Source organism: Ranitomeya variabilis, chromosome 1 (genome assembly GCF_051348905.1).
Source record: "Ranitomeya variabilis isolate aRanVar5 chromosome 1, aRanVar5.hap1, whole genome shotgun sequence".
In the NCBI taxonomy this organism is placed as follows: domain Eukaryota; kingdom Metazoa; phylum Chordata; class Amphibia; order Anura; family Dendrobatidae; genus Ranitomeya; species Ranitomeya variabilis.
Genome location: NC_135232.1, coordinates 192,781,888 through 192,804,571, shown reverse-complemented (window position 1 = coordinate 192,804,571; position 22,684 = coordinate 192,781,888). Strand labels below are relative to the sequence as shown.

Here is a 22,684-nt window from a genome sequence, read left to right as displayed (position 1 = left end):
CAATATGATAGATAGAGCATTGTGCTATCAGGGAGCTGAGATACAGTCTGTTCTCAACTGTTTACAGTAGCAAATGCCACAAGGTGATATGTTATCTTGGAAGGGAACACCATGAACCAAAACATTGTAAAGTCCTATGTGGGTGGACTTTGAGCAATGGTTAGTTTTCGCCTCAGACTGGGAAATCTGGTTGCAGGTGTGGGAGTTGTCTAGAGGTACAGGAGAAAGGAGTCATACTACTTACTTATGTTCCCTGAGCACAATTCACCAAGTTTAAAAGTCATATGTAATTTCATTAATTGACGTATATTAGGAAGTCTCAATGCCAAGCTTCCATAGTTCAATTACTTTGGTTTTCTATGCCGTAAAAAAGCCGATAAGAGAAAAAAAAATCTGCTTGGTTTTTTCCTGTGGCATTCTGCAGTTTAGAGTGTATTTTCATTTTTTAGCATCATGTTCTGATTAATTTTTAATAAATCTTTATAGAAACTGGAGATCTATTTTTCTCTTATAGAGCTTCATAGACACAAAAGGTAACATCTGGAATCCACCACTAAAATCAGCATAAAGGTAAGATTTCAACTCTCTTTCCGGCACACTAACCCGACATCTGCAGATAGATAGCACTTCTGGACATGACAAGATCCTTCTAATTTTGAATTAATGTTAATCTATTGCACAGTCAGAATTATCATTAATAGTTCTTTAATTGCCCCACACATAAGGCCATTCAGACTTACAAAAAGAATTACTGCTGACCACACAGTTCTCCTGAGAACTGAGAAGACAATGTTGGCCCAATAAAAGCATCTCAGTTTCTAATTGTGTCCATTCGAATAGGAGCTAATAAACATTTGCTATTAACAGCAAAGAATTGTATACTATAGAATTGGTTAATATCTACAGTACCAGATAAACGTGAAATGGTAAATATGCTTAAGAGTCTTTTATAGCATAAGATTGAAGTGGAGAGCCGTAAAGAACAAAAGCACCAAAACAATTTTATACACTCAGAAATATTGTCAGTGCTTCAGAATATGATGTGGAATATCATGCAGGAACTAGGAGGAATGCTGTTCTCTTTATACAGCTATATTAGTATAAAAAGAGAACATTCCCAATTAGAACATTATCAGAATGTGTTCTCTAAAAGCGACTACTATGAGTACAGGAATACAATTCCATCTGCTCTGTGATTTAGTAGACATTACTAGGATGTACACCAGAGGTGTGAAACTGCATTCCTCGAGGGCCGCCAACAGGTCATGTTTTCAGGATTTCCTTAGCATTCCACAAGGTGCTGGAATCATTCTGTGCAGGTGATTAAATTATCACCTGTGCAATACAAGGAAATCCTGAAAACATGACCTGTTGGCGGCCCTCGAGGAATGCAGTTTGACACCTCTGATACACTATTTGTTCTTCCGACGTTCCTTCCTGACAAAACTACCTACTGGAGAATTTTAGCATTTTCCATAAGACGTAAAAAAAGGGTCAAAATTAAATGTAAGGGTATGTGCACACGTTCAGGTTTTTTCACGCTTTTTTTGCGTTTTTTCGAGATAAAAATGCTATAAAAAATGCATTAAAAATGCAGACATATGCATCCTATCATTTAGAATGCATTTTGCAATTTTTGTGCACATGATGCTTTTTTTTCGCAAAAAAAACGCATCGCGGTAAAAAAAACAGCGTGTGTTAGGGGTCGAGTTCCCTCCTCTGCACAGAGGGAATCTCGGTCCATCGCCGCTGCGGTCTCCCATTCTTCTCCTGCCGCAGTGGAGCCTGCTCAGCGGAGACGTCGGTCCCAGCGTCTCGATCAATCTGACTCTGTGCTAAGAGTTACTGCTGCCTTTCCTGCTTCTGCCATTGAAGTCGGTGCAGGGCAGCGGCAAGCAGACGCTTCTGGGTCTAAGTCCAGCTTTGCTCGTTCTGAGCATGCCCAGAGTAAGATCTCTCAGTGGAGATCGAGGGTCACATGATCTGATACTGCAGCTAAGATCATTGGCTCCTTCAGGAAGGTCCTGTAGGTGCTCAAGCTCTGGTGTAGCTTCTCATTGGTCCTTCTAGGAAGGTCCTGTACGTGCTGCAGCTATTTAAGGTTCGCATGACCGCACGGCCATGTGCTAGTATTGTTGTTTGTTAAGGGCTTTGCGCCAGTGTGGTCACGAGAGCATGTGTTCAGGGACCCGGCTGAAATAAGCCAATAGAATGCTGGCACCTCCGGCAAGGAGTTTGTGTTTGAATGTGTTCAGGGACCCGGCTGAAATAAGCCCCTAGAATGCTGGCACCTCCGGCGAGGAGTTTTGTGTGCATGCGTGACCACTGACTGCTCTCTGTGTGGGCAGTTAGCCTGTGCCTCTGTGTAGCCTAACAGGGCACAGTGCTTTTCTTTCACGACTACTCGGTGAAGTAACTGAGTTAGTCCATACCGCCATATCATGCCGCCGTTGCTAGCAGCAGGTACTCCTGCATGGTGGACCCTGGGCTGCGAACGCACCAATATCAATAAAAACATCTCTATTTATTCGGTGCGTTCCGCTAGCCGTAACATAATACTAGCACCAGGGTCTGGCTAGTAAATGGCGGACATTCAGCAAACTTATATCCAGCAGCTGGAGGGTAGGTTGGCGGCTCTTGAGAGCTCAACCCCAGCTGTGGATGTTACGGCAGTTTCTGTACAGGCTGCTAGCGTGGCTGCAGCTACCTTGTCCACTGCCACCCCTGTTCTGACATTATCTCGCCTCCCGCTGCCAGAAAAATTTTCTGGAGACAGCAAATCTTGTAGAAGTTTCGTGAGTCAGTGCTCTATTCATCTCAAGCTCCTGGCTGCACGTTTCCCTACTGAGCGGGCTAAGGTGGGATTTATTCCGTCTCTCTTGTCGGACAGGGCGTTGGAGTGGGCTACGCCGCTGTGGGAGCTTGTCGATCATGTGGTGCAGAGTGCTCCGCGGTTCCTGAGCACTCTGAAACAGGTCTTTTTAGGACCTCAAGTCACCCATGACACGGCGCTCCAACTGCTGGCATTAACTCAGGGTGAGTCCTGTTATGATCCTAGTGGCAAGGATCACAAGTAGGACTGGCTAAGTAACTAAACCGACTACAAACTCTGGGAAGTGGTAACTGAATTGACCGCAACCTGATCCTATCCGCAAACAACTATAGGCAGCCGTGGAACGTTACCTGAAAATCCTAGACATCTCTTCACGGCCTGGGAAACTGACTATTCCTAGAGGGAACAAAAGTCCTCACTTGCCTCAGTGAAATGACCCCAAAGATATAGAATAGCCCCCCACAAATATTAACGGCGAGTCAAGGGGAAAGCACAAACGCAGAGATGAAATTAGATTTAGCAAATGAGGCCCGCTAACACTAGAAAGCAGAAAATAGAAAGGGAACTGTGCGGTCAATTAAAAACCCTATTCAAAATATCCACGCAGAGATCGCTCGAGCCCCCGTACCAACTAACGGTGCAGGGGAAGCAACTCTGTACCCCAGAGCAAACCAGCAGAAGAAATCACATATTAGCAAGCTGGACTAAACTCATCATACACAGAAATCATATTGCAGACTGATGAGCAAAAAATAATTAAACAGAACTTAGCTTCTCCTGAAGAGACTGAAACCGAAGATAATCAGGAGTAATCAGAATAGCACTGAGTACATTGACAGCCGGCAACAAGTGGAAGTGGAACAGAGCTAAATAGGAAACTCCCAAGTGAATAACGAGGCAGCTGATCAGCCACAGACCCGCAGGATAACAAACAAAGCCACCAGGGGGAGCCCAAAACAAAAGTCACACAATACCACCTGTGACCACAAGAGGGAGCCTGAAAACAGAGTTCACAACAGAGTCCATGGTCAGCCATTTTGCCATCTGATTTCGGACTCTGGCTTCTGAGCTGGAGTGGTCGGATAAAGCCCTTATCCCCATATTTTGGAGGGGCCTGGCTGATCACATTAAGATTCCTGCCACACTGGAGGAGTTAATATCGGTCTCTACTCGAATTGACCTCCATTTTAACGAGTGGAGGTTAGAGCGAGCCCAGTGTAGGCAGAGGTTTCGGCTGGCTCCCACCTTCGCCAAACCTCTCGAATCTCCGGTCATGGTACCTGAGTCACATGAGGCCATGGAAGTGTCACGAGCGGGTTCTAAGTCCCGGACTGCTCGTGCACTCCAGGTTTGTCATGTTTGCCAGCAGTCAGGACATCTTGCCACCAGATGTTCTCAGCGGTCGAGGAAACGTCAGCGTCTAGTGGTAGTAGGTGGAGGTACACTAGACACGGCGACGTTTGCCTCCGAATTGTCCTTTAGGGGGACAATTATTATTGGCTCATCCTCCCACTCGGTAGAGCTCTGCGTGGATTCTGGGGCAGAGGGCAATTTTATGTCTTCTGCCTTCGCCCAACGTCACGCAATACCCCTGGTTATGCTTGCTCAACCAGTGACGGTACGAGTGGTGAATGGGTCGACACTGCCCTCACAGATAACACACCAGACCATCCCTTTTACTCTGTCCATGTCGCCATCCCATCAGGAGATTATATCTCTGCTCGTCATTCCTGAGGGAATTGATGAGGTCCTGTTGGGGATACCTTGGTTACGGTACCACTCTCCTCATATCGAGTGGTCCTCAGGCAGAATTTTGGGATGGGGTGAATCTTGTGGGGGTAGGTGTCAGAGAGAGTGCGTTCAGGTTGCTACTACAGAGGTACCTGCAGATCTATCCTCCCTCCCCAAGCAGTATTGGTCTTATGCGGACGTGTTCTCCAAAAAGGAGGCGGAGACCCTTCCGCCCCATCGCCCCTATGACTGTCCTATTGATCTCTTGCCTGGTGCTGAGCCTCCTCGGGGTCGAGTTTATCCATTATCTCTCCCGGAGACGGAGGCAATGTCTCAGTACATTCAAGAGAATCTGGCAAGAGGGTTCATCAGGAAGTCAGTGTCACCTGCTGGGGCTGGGTTCTTCTTCGTGCAGAAGAAGAATGGGGAACTGCATCCATGCATAGACTACAGGGGTCTTAACGCCATCACCATTAAGAATAAGTACCCTTTGCCCTTGATATCTGAGCTCTTCGATAGGCTTCGGGGAGCAAGGGTGTTTAATAAACTAGATCTGCGGGGTGCTTACAACCTGATTTGCATCCGTGAGGGGGACGAATGGAAGACGGCTTTTAACACCAGGGATGGGCACTATGAATATCTGGTGATGACCTTCGGGCTCTGTAATGCCCCAGCCGTTTTCCAAGACTTTGTGAACGACATCTTCCGGGATATGCTCACCACCTCGGTCGTAGTCTATCTGGACGATATTCTCATCTACTCTCTAGATATTGATTTCCACCGGAGAGATGTTTGCAAAGTCTTCGACCTCCTACGGGCAAACTTCCTCTATGCCAAGTTGGAGAAGTGTGTGTTTGAGCAGGAGTCCTTACCTTTCCTGGGCTATATCATCTCCGCCCAGGGATTGGCCATGGATCCTGCCAAACTACAGGCTGTGATGGACTGGCAGGAACACCATTCTCTTAAAGCGGTGCAGCGCTTTGTGGGGTTCATAAATCATTATCGTCAGCTTATTCCGCACTTCTCGACTTTGGTAGCTCCCTTGGTTGCCCTCACCAAGAAGGGAGCAAATCCCAAATTGTGGTCTGTGGAGGTCTCCAAGGCCTTTAACTCCATAAAGTCTCACTTCGCTAGCTCTCCCATCCTACATCACCCCGATGTAGATAGGCCATTTATCATGGAGGTGGATGCCTCATCTGTTGGTGCTGGAGCAGTCCTCTTCCAAAAGGATGCTCAAGGTCGGAAGCATCCTTGCTTCTTCTTTTCTAAGACCTTCTCACCAGCAGAGGGGAATTATTCCATCGGGGAAAGGGAGTTGCTAGCCATGAAGTTGGCGTTCTCGGAGTGGAGACATCTCTTGGAGGGAGCTCGTTTTCCCTTCCAAGTCTACACAGATCACAAAAATTTGGTGTACCTGCAGACAGCCCAGCAGTTAAATTCTCGCCAGGCCAGATGGTCCTTGTTCTTCTCCCGGTTTCATTTCACCCTCCATTTCCTTTCTGGGGAGAAGAACATTCGTGCCGACGCTCTCTCTCGCTCCGTTGTGTCATCTGTGGAGGAGGAAGAGGAGCCTCGGCTTATTGTCCCCACCGAGAGCCTGAGAACTGTGGCCCCGGTTTTGCTAGAGTCTGTGCCTCCGGGCAAGACTTTTGTACCATCCGGTTTGTGACCGGAGGTTCTCTCTTGGGCACACTCGTCCAGGGTGGGTGGACATTTTGGTTCCAAAAGGAAATCTGAGTTACTGGCGAGGACTTACTGGTGGCCGCATATGGCTCGTGATGTCGCAGACTATGTTCGGGCGTGTGTCTCCTGTGCCAAAAATAAGTCTCCTCGACAACGGCCAGCTGGATTATTATATCCTCTGCCGGTGGCAGATAGGCCCTGGGAGATGGTCGGGATGGACTTTGTGGTGGGTTTGCCTAAGTCTCGTGGCTGTACCGTCATTTGGGTTATCACCGATCATTTTTCTAAAATGGTGCACTTGGTGCCGCTTCCACGGCTACCTTCTGCATGGGCCTTGGCAGCGTTGTTTATTAAACACATCTTCCGCCTACATGGTATGCCAGTCAAAATTGTCAGTGACCGGGGTCCCCAGTTTGCGTCTCGGTTCTGGAGAGAGCGTTGTCATCTTCTCAGTATTGAGTTAAATCTCTCTTCTGCTTATCATCCCGAGACTAATGGGTTGGTAGAGAGGGCCAACCAGACCTTGGTCACATATCTGCGACATTTTGTCTCAGCCAGGCAGGATGACTGGGCATCCTTGCTATCATGGGCAGAGTTTGCACTGAACAACGCTGTAGCCGACTCCACTGGACAGACGCCATTCCTCCTTAATTATGGTCAGCATCCGCGGGTACCTGTGCCCATTCCCGTGTCTTCCGCCGACTCCAGGGTGGCAGACTGGGCTGTGGAGGCACGGGACATTTGGGACCGCACTCAGGATGCCATTCGGGCCTCCAAGGAGAGAATGAGGTCTTCCGCCGATGCACATTGGCGCCCCGCTCCGACCTTTGCTCCTGGCGATATAGTGTGGCTCTCCGCTCGTAACATCAGGCTGCGTGTTGAGTCCAATAAGTTTGCTCCTCTCTACTTGGGTCCCTTCAAGGTCCTCAAACATGTTAATCCTGTGGTCTACCTTCTAGCTCTTCCTCCACGCCTAGGTATCACCGACACCTTTCATGTGTCCCTCCTTAAGCCCGTATACATATCCTGGTTTTCTGAGTCATCTGCCGGGACATCGGGTTCGTCTACGGACGATTACGAGGTAAACGCTATTTTGGGGTACAAGGTGGTTCGTGGCAAAAAAATTTATTTGGTGGACTGGAAGGGTTACAGTCCTGAGGATAGGTCCTGGGAGCCTGCTGAGCGCATTTGGGCTCCGCAGCTCATTGCTGCCTTCGAACGTAGCGAGGCCCAAGGAGGGGGGGCCCTAGGAGGGGGGGTCATGTTAGGGGTCGAGTTCCCTCCTCTGCACAGGTCTCCCATTCTTCTTCTGCCACAGTGGAGCCTGCTCAGCGGAGACGTCGGTCCCAGAGTCTCGCTCAGTCTGACTCTGTGCTAAGAGTTACTGCTGCCTTTCCTGCTTCTGCCATTGAAGTCGGTGCTGGGCAGCGGCGAGCAGACGCTTCTGGGTCTAAGTCCTGCTTTGCTTGTTCTGAGCATGCCCAGAGTGAGATCTCTCAGTGGAGATCGAGGGTCACATGATCTGATACTGCAGCTAAGGTCATTGGCTCCTTCAGGAAGGTCCTGTAGGTGCTCAAGCTCTGGTGTAGCTTCTCATTGGTCCTTCTAGGAAGGTCCTGTACATGCTGCAGCTATTTAAGGTTCGCATGACCGCACGGCCATGCGCTTGTATTGTTGTTTGTTAAGTGCTTTGCGCCAGTGTGGTCACGAGAGCATGTGCTCAGGGACCCGGCTGAAATAAGCCAATAGAATGCTGGCACCTCCGGCGAGGAATTTTGTGTGCATGCGTGACCACTGACTGCTCTCTGTGTGGGCAGTTAGCCTGTGCCTCTGTGAAGCCTAACAGGGCACAGTGCTTTTCTTTCTCGACTACTCGGTGAAGTAACTGAGTTAGTCCATACCGCCATATCGTGCTGCCGTTGCTAGCAGCAGGTACTCCTGCACGGTGGACCCCGGGCTGCGAACGCACCAATATCAATAAAAACACCTCTATTTATTCGGTGCGTTCCGCTAGCCGTAACAGCATGTTCATTAATTTTGCGGTTTTTTCGCGTTTTTCCCGCTATTCTATGCATTGGGAAAAAACGCAAAAAAAGCCTCAAAACGCATATAAAACACGCAAAAAACGCATAAAAAAGGCATGAAAAATGCAAAAAAAAACGTATGCGGATTTCTGGCAGAAATGTCTGGTTTTGTCAGGAAATTTCTGCAAGAAATCCTGACGTAACCTGAACGTGTGCACATACCCTAAGGGGAACCAGACAGCTGATTACTGTGGCCTGAACAATGGCCATCATGAATCAGACACTTGTTCTGTTATTTCAGGCATCTATGTATTGCAAAAAGCTGTCCGGGGAACATGCTGCTCTGGAGACTAGACCATAAGGAGGGTCCCTATATGCATGTAGGGAGGGACCTGTCACTCAAGTGAACTGGGATGGGCTTCATTTAATAATAAAGCCTCACAACCTGGAATTTACTGTTCTTCTTTTTATTGTGAAGCAAACAACAAATAAGACAACATAACTGAAAACTTCAGTGTGCATAACTATTCCCAAAGTCAGTACTTTATAGAGCCTCTTTTTGTGACAATTACAACTGCAAGTCACTTTGGGTAAGTCTCCCTGAGCTGTCCACATCTTACCACTGTGTTTTTTGCCCATTCCTCAAGGTAAAACTGCTCCAGCTCCTTGAAGTTACTGTGGCATCTAAAAGTTTGGGCACGCCTGGTAAAAATTCCTGTTATTGTGAACAGTTAAGCAAAAAGGGCTAAAGTTAAAGATGACACTTTTCCTTTATATATATATATATATATATATATATATATATATATATATATATATATACACTGTATATATATATATATTGTAATTTTTTACATTATAAAAATTACAAGAGAAAATGGGTCAATACAAACGTTTTGTGTGCTCAGATAACTTTGAGCCAGGTTTAAGACCTTAATTAGCCTGTTAGGGTTATGGATTGTTCAATATCATTGTTAAGAAAGGCCAGCTGATGCAAATTTCCCAGCTTTAGAAAAATTTCCCCAAAAAATATGGGGTATCTGCGTACTCAGGAGTAATTGCACAACACATTTTCAGGTCTATTTTTTCCTGTTACCATTTTGAAAATAAAAAATTTGAGGCTAAAAAACATTTAGTGAGGAAGATGTGATTTTTTTTAATTTTCAGCGCTCAACATTATAAACTTCTATGAAGCACCTGGAGGTTCAAGGTACTCACCACACATCTAAATAAGTTCCTTGAGGGATTTCTAAAATGGGGTCATTTGTGGGAGATTTCTACTGTTTAGGCACATGAGGGGCTCTCCAAAAGCGTTATAGCATCCGCTAATGATTCCAGCAAATTTTGGAGCTCCTTCCATTCCGAGCCCTGCTGTACGCATAAATAGTAGTTTTCCTCCATATTTTGGGTATCGGCTTACTTGGGAGAAATTGCACAACCAATTTTATGCTGCATTTTCTCCTGTTACCCTTGTGAAAATAAAAAACTTGGGGCTAAAAGAACTTTTTTGTGGGTAAAATGTAATTTTTTATTTTCATGGCTCAACCTTATAAACTTTTGTGAAGCACCAGGGGGTTCATGGTGGTCACCACACATCTAGATAAATTCCCTGAGGGGTCTAGTTTCCAAAATGGTGTCGCTTAAGAGTGGTTTCCACTGTTTAGTCACATCAGGGGCTCTCCAAACGTGACATGGTATCCGTTAATTCCAACACATTTTACATTCAAAAAATAAAACTGCGCTCCTTCCCTTCCGAGCTCTGCCATATACCCAAACAGTGGTTTTCCCCCACATATCGGGTATCTGTGCACTCAGGAGATATTGCACAACACATATTGGGTACATTTTTTCTTGTTACCCTTGCGACAAAAAAATTGGTTGTGAAGTAAAATTTTTGTGACAAAAATTAAATGTTCATTCTTTCTTCCACATTCCATTAATTCATGTGAAGCACCTGAAGGATTAATAAACTTCTTGAATGTGGTTCTGAACACTTTGAGGAATGCAGTTTAAAATGGTGTCACTTTTGTTTTTTTTCTGCCATATAGGCCCCTCAAAGTCACTTCATATATGAGAAATTGCTGGTCAACTTTTAAACCTTATAACTTCCTAACTAAAAAAAAAGTTTCAAAAATTGTTCTGATGTATAGCAGACATGTGTGAAATGTTATTGACCTACGTTGTGTGACATAACTCTCTGATTTAAGGACATGCAAATTGCTAAATTTTCTAAATTGAAAATAGGTTTCAGGGTGAAGGGGTTAAATATAATTTTTAAAATTTGATCATGATATCATAGTTTGTGTACCCTGCAATACCCCATATTTTAAGGCATTCACCCAGTTCGAGGAAAACTTTTCACATCATGTTGACATTTAAGAAGATTCAAAAAATGGGGTGCAAGTCTAGAGACCCTAACAAATTGTATAAATGAAGCAGCAAAAGCACTCAGGTGAAGTCTGTTCCCCTTGGCTGTTTGGCTTTACTTGGCTCTCTTCCTTATAGACATTTTCTAGACTTATCATTTGGTCTCATTCAGACGTCTGTGTTGCATGTACTTTGTACATTTTTTTCACGGATACAATACAAACCTATTATATTCTATGCTGCTCTTCACATGTCCATGTTTTTCAAGGACCTCGTGTCCATGCAAAAGACATGGAAACAAGTCCATTTTTTTCCAGCATCACGTATGACAAGTGCCAATGCACCACTATGCATCTGTTAAAAACACGTACAGCACACGGATGGCATCAATGTACAATCCGTGTGCTGTTCCTTAACATTGCAAAGGATAGGAGAAGCTTTGTCATTTATTTATTTTTTTATCCATACCAGAAAAACACTGGCACACTGATGATAAAAATGGACATACTGATGCCCCAAACTAATGACACCGCTACCGTTTTATCATGCACGTGATTAAATACAGAAGAGTGAATGAGGCCTGAGACTGTACTTGCTCAAACCAAATAGAGGTACACACAAGTTAAATGGGTACAGTGCTTGATAATTTCAGCAATTGGTAGACATCTCAGCACCTAGATCCTCAACAATTAAAACTTCTGACGTCTCACCTGGACAGGTTGAAAGCTTTCTGAAACTGAAGACATGAATGGTAAGAAAACAAAAAAAAAATGTTTCTGTGAAAAGACAAATGGAAGAAAAGGACAAATAATGCCACTATGTAAACTAAACATTTCGCAATACTTAAAGGGAAGCTGTCAGTAGGATCAACCCTCCTAAGCCATCATTATGGGCATGTAGGTCATAGGAAGGTCAATAAAATAATACCTTTATATCTGCGATCCAATGTCTTATTTCAGAGTAATCTACGTTTTTCTTAATATGTAAATAAGCTGTTAAGAACTATGATCCGGACATAGATCACCCTGAGAATCTGTCTCCGGAACTTATGTTAGATAAATGGGGGAGTTACCAGTGTGAGACATGCAATGATTGATAAAAATAAAGTTGGCTCGCACACTCCAATATTGGACACTCATATAGGGATGAAAAGGACGCACTGTCAAAAAGTCCCTAGGAGGCCACTTGAAAAAAATTCAATAGAAGAAAGAGACAGCGTCCAATTCAGGTGAAAAAACTTCAAGGATCCATATATTCTGAGAGAGACCAACTCCTATAACCCAATGGGGCATATAAACAGAAGTGGTCATGGTCAGACAACTACTGTCACTTAGGTTGGCCACAAATGCATTTTTTTGATACTTTTTATTCATTATTTTATGACCCCATTAGTCTTTTCTCTTCCCATCTTCTTCTATGCAACTTTGTTGTCTTCCTATAAACTCACTACCATCAGCTACCCTTTTCTGAATTACAAAGTCGCAAAAGACCTTAAAAGGAATTTGTCAGCAGGTGTTTGCTATGTAACCCGAAGACAGCGGGAGATAGAGGCTGAGACTTGTACTTGTGAGGGTGTACTTATAGTGAAGGTTTTATACCATTGTAATTGCATGGACTGCACTAGTCCGACTCCGCCCTCTCCTGTGACTAGCACCTCACTGTCTATAGACAATATACATACAGAGCCTGGTGGGGGCGGGGATAGCTTTCTCAGCTCTGCTGCATTGTTACATCTAAAAACTCTGATTGTGTCACAACTGCTGCACCCAGTAAAATAAGTGACACATCGTTGGAATCAGGGTCTCTTTGTCTACATCATGCTGCTCTCTGATGAGGTAGCAAAACCTGCTGACAGATTCCTTTCAAGACATTTATTATTTGATTGTTATTCTGTAGCTATTATACAAATTACAGATCTGACTAATTTAACATGTGATCTAATGTAATACTGTATATCATATAATGAGACGCTTGCTCTTGGCTCACATGAGCATTACTGGGTCCCTGATCAAAATAATCTGCTCTGATGGATCATGCTGCACATCACTAAGTAGATGTATTTCTGTAATCAGATTTGTAACGTAATTGAGATCATTCCCATAGCATTAGAGAGTCTGCTGGTCTTTGTTCCCTTGCTCACAATCCATAAATCTAGGAATATTCTCATTTGCAATATGTCCAGACTAAAGATGAAGACTGGACGAAACAAAAAGACGTCAGCTGTGTTTTCATACCTTAAAGGATGATACTCTATTGTTTCAGATGTAAGTGAGGCTTTCTGGCTGGAATCCAGGATGACTCACCCTTTATCCTCAAGATGATCTAACTGAGAGTCTCAGTGACGGCAATAGTTCTTCAGACATGTAATGTACGAGCGTACGCCTCAGCGTGGGTCCAGCACTGCAGTAAGAGCTGTGATGTAAGGGCTTTCAATTCTTGAATGTATTTTTTTTATTTTTACTTCTATCATTCCCTGTGTCTATCGATTCAAAGTTGAATCTTGTAAATTATTTATATGGAAAAATAAATTCTTATTTTTATTATTATCTAGCTACAGCACAATAAAGCTCTTGTCAGTGGCTCACCTATCAATGCAATATAATATATAATATCATGCATAATAGATGGTATAACAATTATGAATGTTATGAAATTATTAGAAAAATATATTTGTATCCACAATTTTAGCTAAAGCTTGAAAGAGAATCTGTCATTTGAAAAAACACTATTATCCTTCAGATATAGGGTTAATGTGCAGGTTAATAGCATCCTGAACATGCTTGGTGATGGAACTTAGAGCCACCCTGGTGGGAGGAAATTATATTTATTTCCCCGTCAGATTTAACCTCCCAGTTATTGGGGCGATGCCGGCAGGGGTCCAGTCACTGCTCAGTGCATGGAGACCAGTGGCTGTTATGACGCTTCCGGAACTGTCTGACAGCATCATTCAGATGGCTGCAAGTCAGTGCCAGGGCGCGGATACAGCCGTCCACTATCGCCGCTACCCTTGTGACTGGAAGCCGAATGCTGCTAGGAGGAATAAAGTTAATTTCCTCCTGACAGCGGGGCTCTAAGTGCCGGTCCCGGGAAGTTTCAGATCACTATTAACCTGCAGATTAATCTCAAATCTGCAGGTTTGCAGACATTTCAGCACAGGATCACAGCTGATTCTTTCTTTGAGGTAAAACGTTGTTTAAAAAAAGGCAATGAAGAACTTTACCTCACAAAAACAATCATCTGTCACTTGTGCTTTCATATCTGCATACCCTTTTTCTTCCCCCCCGCCCAGGAGCTGTGGTATGACCAGACCATGTCCCTGCAGGGTTAGACACGGCCATTACACAGTACACAGCAGGGGCACATTTGTAAGATTATCTCAGCACAGGAACATTTTTTTAAATGCATCTAATTGTGGAAATTATTATTATTCCAAGATCTGTTTATGAAAATGAACATTGTTTGTGGGAAAACCCCTTTAACCCCTTAACGACCGCCGATACGCCTTTTAACAGCGGCCGCTAAGGGTACTTAAACCACAGCGCCGTTAATTAACGGCGCTGTGGAAAAAGTGAATAGCGCCCCCCAGAGTCGGATTTTCTCTGGGGTCTCGGTTGCCGAGGGTAGCCGAGACCCCAGAGAACATGATTCGGGGGGTTTTTACCGACCCCCGAGTTGCGATCGCCGGTAATTAACCGTTTACCGGCGGTCGCAACAAAAAAAAACAAAAAACCGCGATTTGCCTTTTAATTTCTCTGTCCTCCGATGTGATCGCACATCGGAGGACAGAGAAATAGGGTCCCCGATGGCCCCCGATAGCCCCCCGATACTTACCTACCTCCCCCGGTGCTCCTCGTGGCTCCCGATGGGCGCCGCCATCTTTTTTCCGGGAAAAAATGGCGGGCGCATGCGCAGTGCGCCCGCCGCCCGGCACCCGGAAGATCTTTGGGGTCTCGGCTGCCGGGGGTAGCCGAGACCCCGAAGAACATGATCGGGGTCGGTTTGCACCGACCCCTGTTTTGCGATCGCCGGTAATTAACAGTTTACCAGCGACCGCAAAAAAAAAAAAAAAAAAGCGATCTGTAATTCTCTGTCCTCTGATGTGATCGCACGTCAGAGGACAGAGAAATAGGGGGATTCGGGGACCCTAACATACTCACCCGGTGTCCCTGGGTCCTCTTCTGTCTTCTCCTGCCAGCCGGCTTTTTCATCATGGCGGGCGCATGCGCAGTGCGCCCGCCATCTGCTGCCATCTGCCGCCCAGCAGGAGAAGACGAGTTGGGGCTAAAATTAGGGTTAGGGTTAGGGTTAGAGTTAGGGTTAGAGTTAGGGTTAGGGTTAGGGTTAGAGTTAGGGTTAGAGTTAGGGTTAGAGTTAGGGTTAGGGTTAGGGTTAGAGTTAGGGTTAGAGTTAGGGTTAGAGTTAGGGTTAGGGTTAGGGTTAGGGTTGGGGCTAAATTTAGGGTTAGGGTTAGGGCTAGGGTTAGGGTTAGGCTACTTTCACACTAGCGTTTTTTGGCTTCCGTCGCAATGCGTCATTCGAGAAAAAACGCATCCTGCAAAAGTGCTTGCAGGATGCGTTTTTTCTCCATTGGCTTGCATTAGCGACGCATTGCGACGGATTGCCACATGTCGCATTCGTCGTGCGACGGATGCGTCGTGCTTTGGCGGACCGTCGGCACAAAAAAAGCTACATGTAACTTTTTTGTGCGACGTGTCCGCCATTTCCATTGTTGAAAAAACAGCATCCGCTGCACCCGTTGTGCGGCGCTTACAACGCTAGCGTCGGTACGTCGGCCCGACACACTCCGATGGGCTGAGTACGACGCTAGTGTGAAAGTAGCCTTAGGCTTCTTTCACACTTGCGTCAGTACGGGGCGGTCGCAATGCGTCGGCCCGACGTACCGACGCACGTTGTGAAAATTGTGCACAACGTGGGCAGCGGATGCAGTTTTTCAACGCATCCGCTGCCCAGTCTATGTCCTGGGGAGGAGGGGGCAGAGTTACGGCCACGCATGCGCGGAAATGGCGGACGCGACGTACAAAAAAAAGGTTACATTGAACTTTTTTTGTGACGACGGGGGCTAAAGTTATGGTTAGGGTTGGGGCTAAAGTTAGGGTTAGAGTTGGGATTAGGGTTAGGGTTTGGATTAGGGTTGGGATTAGTGTTACGTTTGGGATTAGGGTTGGGATCAGGGTTAGGGTTGGGATTAGGGTTAGGGGTGTGTTGGATTTAGGGTTTTGATTAGGGTTATGGTTAGGGTTGAGATTAGGGCTGTTTTGGGGTTAGGGTTGTGATTATCGTTAGGGTTGTGATTAGGATTATGGATCGGGTTGAGATTAGGGTTAGGGGTGTGTTGGAGTTAGGGTTGGAGTTATAATTTGGGGGTTTCCACTGTTTAGGTACATCAGGGGGTCTCCAAACACGACAGCCAATTTTGCGCTAAAAAAGTCAAATGGTACTCCCTCCCTTCTGAGCTCTGCCGTGCGCCCAAACAGTGGTTTACCCCCACATATGGGGCATCAGCGTACTCGGGATAAATTTGACAACAACTTTTGGGGTCCAATTTCTCCTGTTACCCTTGTGAAAATAAAAACTTGGGGGCTAAATATCTTTTTTGTTGGAAAAAAAAATATTTTTTTATTTTCACTACTCTGCATTATAAACTTCTGTGAAGCACTTGAGCTTTCAAAGTTCTCACTACATATCTAGATAAGTTCCTTAGGGGGTCTAGTTTCCAAAATTTGGTCACTTGTGGGGGTTTCTACTGTTTAGGTACATCAGGGGCTCTGCAAACGCAACATAACACCCACAGACAATTCTATCAAAGTCTGAATTCCAAAATGGCGCTCCTTCTCTTCCGAGCTCTGCCGTGTGCCAAAACAGTGGTTTACCCCCACATATGGGGTACCAGAATACTCAGGACAAATTGGAGAACAAATATTGGCATCCAATTTCTCTTGCTACCTTTGTGAAAATAAAAATTTGGAGGCTAAAAAAATCTTTTTTGTGGGAAAAAAAATATTTTTTATTTTCACTACTCTGCATTATAAACTTCTGTGAAGCACTTGGGCATTCAAAGTTCTCACCACATATCTAGATAAGTTCCTTGGGGGGTCTATTTTCCAAAATGGGGTCACTTGTTGGGGGTTTCTACTGTTTAGGTACATTAGGGGTCAGCAAACGCAACATAACGCCCGCAGACAATTCTATCAAAGTCTGCATTCCAAAATGGCGCTCCTTCCCTTCCGAGCTCTGCCGTGCGCCCAAACAGTAGTTTACCCCCACATATGGGGTACCAGCATACTCAGGACAAATTGGACAACAACTTTTGGGGTCCAATTTCTCTTGTTACCCTTGTAAAAATAAAAATTTTGGGGCTAAAAAAATCTTTTTTGTGGGAAAAAAAATATTTTTTATTTTCACTACTCTGCATTATAAACTTCTGTGAAGCACTTGGGCATTCAAAGTTCTCACCACATATCTAGATAAGTTCCTTGGGGGGTCTATGTTCCAAAATGGGGTCACTTGTTGGGGGTTTCTACTGTTTAGGTACATTAGGGGTCAGCAAACGCAACATAACGCCCGCAGACAATTCTATCAAAGTCTGCATTCCAAAATGGCGCTCCTTCCCTTCCGAGCTCTGCCGTGCGCCCAAACAGTGGTTTACCCCCACATATGGGGTACCAGTATACTCAGGACAAATTGGACAACAACTTTTGGGGTCCAATTTCTCTTGTTACCCTTGTGAAAATAAAAACTTGGGGGCTAAAAAATCTTTATTGTTAAAAAATATATATTTTTTATTTTCACGACTCTGCATTATAAACTTCTGTGATGCACTTGGGCATTCAAAGTTCTCACTACACATCTAGATAAGTTCCTTGGGGGGTCTAGTTTCCAAAATGGGGTCACTTTTGGGGGGTTTCTACTGTTTAGGCACATCAGGGGCTCTCCAAACGCGACATGGCGTCCGATCTCAATTCCAGTCAATTTTGCATTGAAAAGTCAAATGGCGCTCCTTTGCTTCCGAGCTCAGCCATGCGCCCAAACAGTGGTTTACCCCCACATATGGGGTGTCGGCGTACTCAAGACAAATTGTACAACAACTTCTGGGGTCCATTTTTTCCTGTTACCCTTGGTAAAATAAAAATTTGGAGGCAAAAAGATCATTTTTGTAGAAAAAATGCGATTTTTTTATTTTCACGGCTCTATGTTATAAACTTCTGTGAAGCACCTGGGGGTTTAAAGTGCTCACCACACATCTAGATAAGTTCCTTAAGGGGTCTAGTTTCCAAAATGGTATCACTTGTGGGGGGTTTCCACTGTTTAGGCACATCAGGGACTCTCCAAACGCGACATGGCATCCGATCTCAATTCCAGCCAATTCTGCATTGAAAAAGTCAAACGGTGCTCCTTCACTTCCAAGCTCTGCGGTGCGCCCAAACAGTGGTTTACCTCCACATATGGGGTATCGACATACTCAGGAGAAATTGCACAACAACTTTTGTTGTCTAATTTCTCCTGTTACCCTTGTGAAAATAAGAATTTGTGGGCGAAAAAATCATTTTTGTGAAAACAAATGCGATTTTTTATTTTCACGGCTCTACGTTATAAACTTCTGTGAAGCACTTGGGGGTTCAAAGTGCTCACCACACATCTAGATAAGTTCCTTGGGGGGTCTAGTTTCCAAAATGGTGTCACTTGTGGGGAGTTTCCACTGTTTAGGCACATTAGGGGCTCTCCAAACGCGACATGGCGTCCGATCTCAATTCCAGCCAATTCTGCATTGAAACAGTCAAACGGTGCTCCTTCACTTCCAAGCTCTGCGGTGCGCCCAAACAGTGGTTTACCTCCACATATGGGGTATCGGCGTACTCAGGAAAAATTGCACAACAAAATTTGTGGTTAAATTTCTGTTTTTACACTTGTGAAAATTAAAAAAAATGGTTCTGAAGCAAAATGTTTGCAAAAAAAAGTTAAATGTTCATTTTTTTCTTCCACATTGTTTTAGTTCCTGTGAAGTACGTAAAGGGTTAATAAACTTCTTGAATGTGGTTTTGAGCAGCTTGAGGGGTGCAGTTTTTAGAATGGTGTCACACTTGGTTATTTTCTACCCCTCAAAATCACTTTAAAGGTGATGTGGTCCCTAAAAAAAACATGGTGTTGTAAAAATGAGAAATTGCTGGTCAAATTTTAACCCTTATAACTCCCTAACAAAAAAAAAAATTGTTTCCAAAATTGTGCTGATGTAAAGTAGACATGTGAGAAATGTTATTTATTAACTATTTTTTGTGACATATCTCTCTGATTTAAGGGCATAAAAATACAAAGTTTGAAAATTGCAAAATTTTAAAAATTTTCGCCATATTTCCATTTTTTTCATAAATAATCGCAAGTAATTTCGAAGAAATGTTACCACTAACTTGAAGTACAACATGTCATGAAAAAACAATCTCAGAATCAGCGGGATCCGATAAAGCGTTCCAGAGTTATAACCTCATAAAGTGACACTGGTCAGAATTGTAAAAATTGGCTCGGTCATTAAGTACCAAATTGGCTCTGTCACTAAGGGGTTAAAGATCCAGTAAAATAAGATTGATATTATTGTTATATTTCGCAGTGTGCCGCCTGATTTTGTTTTCTGTGTAATGCATGTTTCCTTGTTTTAATAGGATTGTAACTTATTGTTTTATAGTGTTACTTTAACAAAGAATAATTATGTTGTATGATATATCTTTTTGTTTTAATTGGATGCACTTCTTTCACAATAGTGTATCAGGTAAAACGCAAGATGAAAACATAGTAAGCAAATACCCTGCAGTAAATAAATAAACAACAATAGTGCATGAAAATAATATAAGGTGCTTAGTTAACATAATTTTGATCAAAATATGTAAAAGCCATCCCTCCACGTCATGGTGACGCTATTTGGGATGGTCCTAACCTCTAGCATTAAAGAGAATCTGTCACCTCATATGTCGTATATAAACTGCAGGCATCGCCATCAGGGGCTTATCTACAGCATTCTGTAATGCTGTAGATAAGCCCCCGATGTAACCTGAAAGATAAGAAAAACAAGTTAGATTATACTCACCCAGGGGCGGTACCGATTCGGTCCGGTCCGATGGGCGTTGCAGTCCGGTCCGGGGCCTCCCATCTTCTTACGATGACGTCCTCTTCTTTGCTTCCTGCTGCGGCTCCTGCGCAGGCGTACTTTATCTTCCCTGTTGAGGGCAGCGTAAAGTACTGCAGTGCGCAGGCGCCGGGCCTCTCTGACCTTTCCCGAGGACCGCCCCTGGGTGAGTATAATCTAACTTGTTTTTCTTATCTTTCAGGTTACATCGGGGGCTTATCTACAGCATTACAGAATGCTGTAGATAAGCCCCTGATGGCCGCAGTTTATGTACGAAATATGAGGTGACAGATTCCCTTTAAAACTTCACTATATGTCAAGTGACGTTCATGTGGATGAGGGCTAAGAAGGACTGAGACTCGGCTAGTGGACACCCAGCCAAGGGGAAATGCATGAATATAATGTCCAGCTCAAAAAAGGGAGGTCAGACCTTTATTTGCACAAGATGCAAAAAAGCTGAAAAAAATCCTAAAGAGATGAACTGGAATTATAAGTCGGTGTACATACAAAACCAAAGAAAAGACAATGCGTGCATATACCCAAATGAAAATAAATAAGTAAAAAAGCAAGTACATTAAATAATTAACATAGGGTACTTACTAAACACTGTTTTTGATAAAAAAAAAAGTATAAAGCTGTCCGACTGTGGCAAGGTGTACCCAATTGGGCAGAACCTACACTCTAATATTAAAACCTACCTAGTGTGAACAGTGGCAGAGAGTTACCGAGTCCCAACCGGACACCCAACTTTGGAGGGACTATATAAGAACTGCCCAGCTTAGTGAAAAGGGGCCACACTTTATTTGTATTGCATTCAAAAATACTGACGAAAAACAGAAAACTGAGCTGAAGTATGACTTGAAAACATGGGTAATGTAAGAGCATGTTCATACTGGCCATGAAAACAAACAAAGCCAAAGAAAAGACAATGTGTGCATATACCCAAGTGAAAATAAATAAGTAAAAAAGCAAGTACATTAAATAATTAACATAGGGTATTTAGTAAACATTGTTTTTGATGTTTTTGATAGGGTATGGTTCCCTTTTCACTGAGCTGGGCAGTTCATATATATGCACACATTGTCTTTTCTTTGGTTATGTTTGTTTCCATGGCCAGTGTGAACATGCCCTTTACACCATGTATGCTTTCAAGTCATACTCTGGCTCAGTTTTTTGTTTTTCTCAAGTTGGTGTACATGCGGCATGTAGGAGCATGTTCACGCTGGCCATGAACAGACAAAACCCAAGATAAAAAACATAATAAGTAAATATTCTGCAGTATACCCTGGGTGTTCATTACCCCTTCTCAGCCCTTATCCACATGTATGTCACTTGACAAATGGTAAGATTTTCATACTAGAGGTTAGTACCATCCCAAATAGGGTCACAATGATGTGGTGGTATGGCGTTTACATTTTTTTTAATCAAAGTGATGTAATTAAGCCCCCTATATTATATTATTTTCATGCACTATTGCTGTTTATTTATTTACTGTGGGGTATTTGTTTATTATGTTTTCATCTTGGGTTTTGTCTGTTTAGTGGCCAGTGTGAACATGTGCTTAAACGCTGCACACCAACTTACACTCACCGGCCACTTTATTAGGTACACCATGCTAGTAACGGGTTGGACCCCCTTTTGCCTTCAGAACTGCCTCAATTCTTCGTGGCATAGATTCAACAAGGTGCTGGAAGCATTCCTCACAGATTTTGGTCCATATTGACATGATGGCATCACACAGTTGCCGCAGATTTGTCGGCTGCACATCCCAAAGATGCTCCATACAAGGCAGGATGGATCCATGCTTTCATGTTGTTTACGCCAAATTCTGACCCTACCATCCGAATGTCGCAGCAGAAATCGAGACTCATCAGACCAAGCAACGTTTTTCCAATCTTCTACTGTCCAATTTCGATGAGCTTGTACAAATTGTAGCCTCAGTTTCCTGTTCTTAGCTGAAAGGAGTGGTACCCGGTGTGGTCTTCTGCTGCTGTAGCCCATCTGCCTCAAAGTTCGACGCACTGTGCGTTCAGAGATGCTCTTAGGCCTACCTTGGTTGTAACGGGTGGCGATTTGAGTCACTGTTGCCTTTCTATCAGCTCGAACCAGTCTGCCCATTCTCCTCTGACCTCTGGCATCAACAAGGCATTTCCGCCCACAGAACTGCCGCTCACTGGATTTTTTTTCTTTTTCGGACCATTCTCTGTAAACCCTAGAGATGGTTGTGCGTGAAAATCCCAGTAGATCAGCAGTTTCTGAAATACTCAGACCAGCCCTTCTGGCACCAACAACCATGCCACGTTCAAAGGCACTCAAATCACCTTTCTTCCCCATACTGATGCTCGGTTTGAACTGCAGGAGATTGTCTTGACCATGTCTACATGCCTAAATGCACTGAGTTGCCGCCATGTGATTGGCTGATTAGAAATTAAGTGTTAACAAGAAGTTGGACAGGTGTACCTAATAAAGTGGCCGGTGAGTGTATATTCCAGTGCATCTCTTTAAGTTTTTAGTATATCAGGTAGGTGGACTTATTTTATTAATCTGCTCTCCAGTGTCCTTACATACAGGAGTTATCATTTCCACTTCCTGGAAACATGTTGGACAGAGAAGAAGGATGGATGAGGTTTATTGCACTCTAGCCTGAATGCTTTTGTCTATTCCCAAGGCCATAGCTATAGTAGGTGTAGGTCTTTTTGTTGCACCCGAGTCCAGGAGCCTAGATGGGACCGAAAGGTTGATCATTCTTTTATGCCTGCCTCAAAAAGATGGACAGTGCTGAAAAAGAGTCTGGACAGGTCCCAAAGTGACGCGGTCAGCCAAATTATCATGAATGGCTCCGTTGGGGATTTCTGAGCCAAGATGTTGACTCAAAGCACCATTAACTATTTAATGTACAATTAATCAGTCAAT

The 22,684-nt window shown here is 44.0% G+C and overlaps 1 long non-coding RNA gene across 1 annotated transcript; it reads left to right on the top strand.

Moving 5' to 3' along the window:
- Positions 1-182: 182 nt before the first annotated feature.
- On the top strand, positions 183-12,932 carry LOC143793851 (uncharacterized). The gene is made up of 3 exons (XR_013220297.1): positions 183-215; positions 515-570; positions 12,901-12,932. It is a non-coding gene; the product is annotated as an uncharacterized LOC143793851 (long non-coding RNA).
- The last annotated feature ends 9,752 nt before the right edge of the window (positions 12,933-22,684 follow it).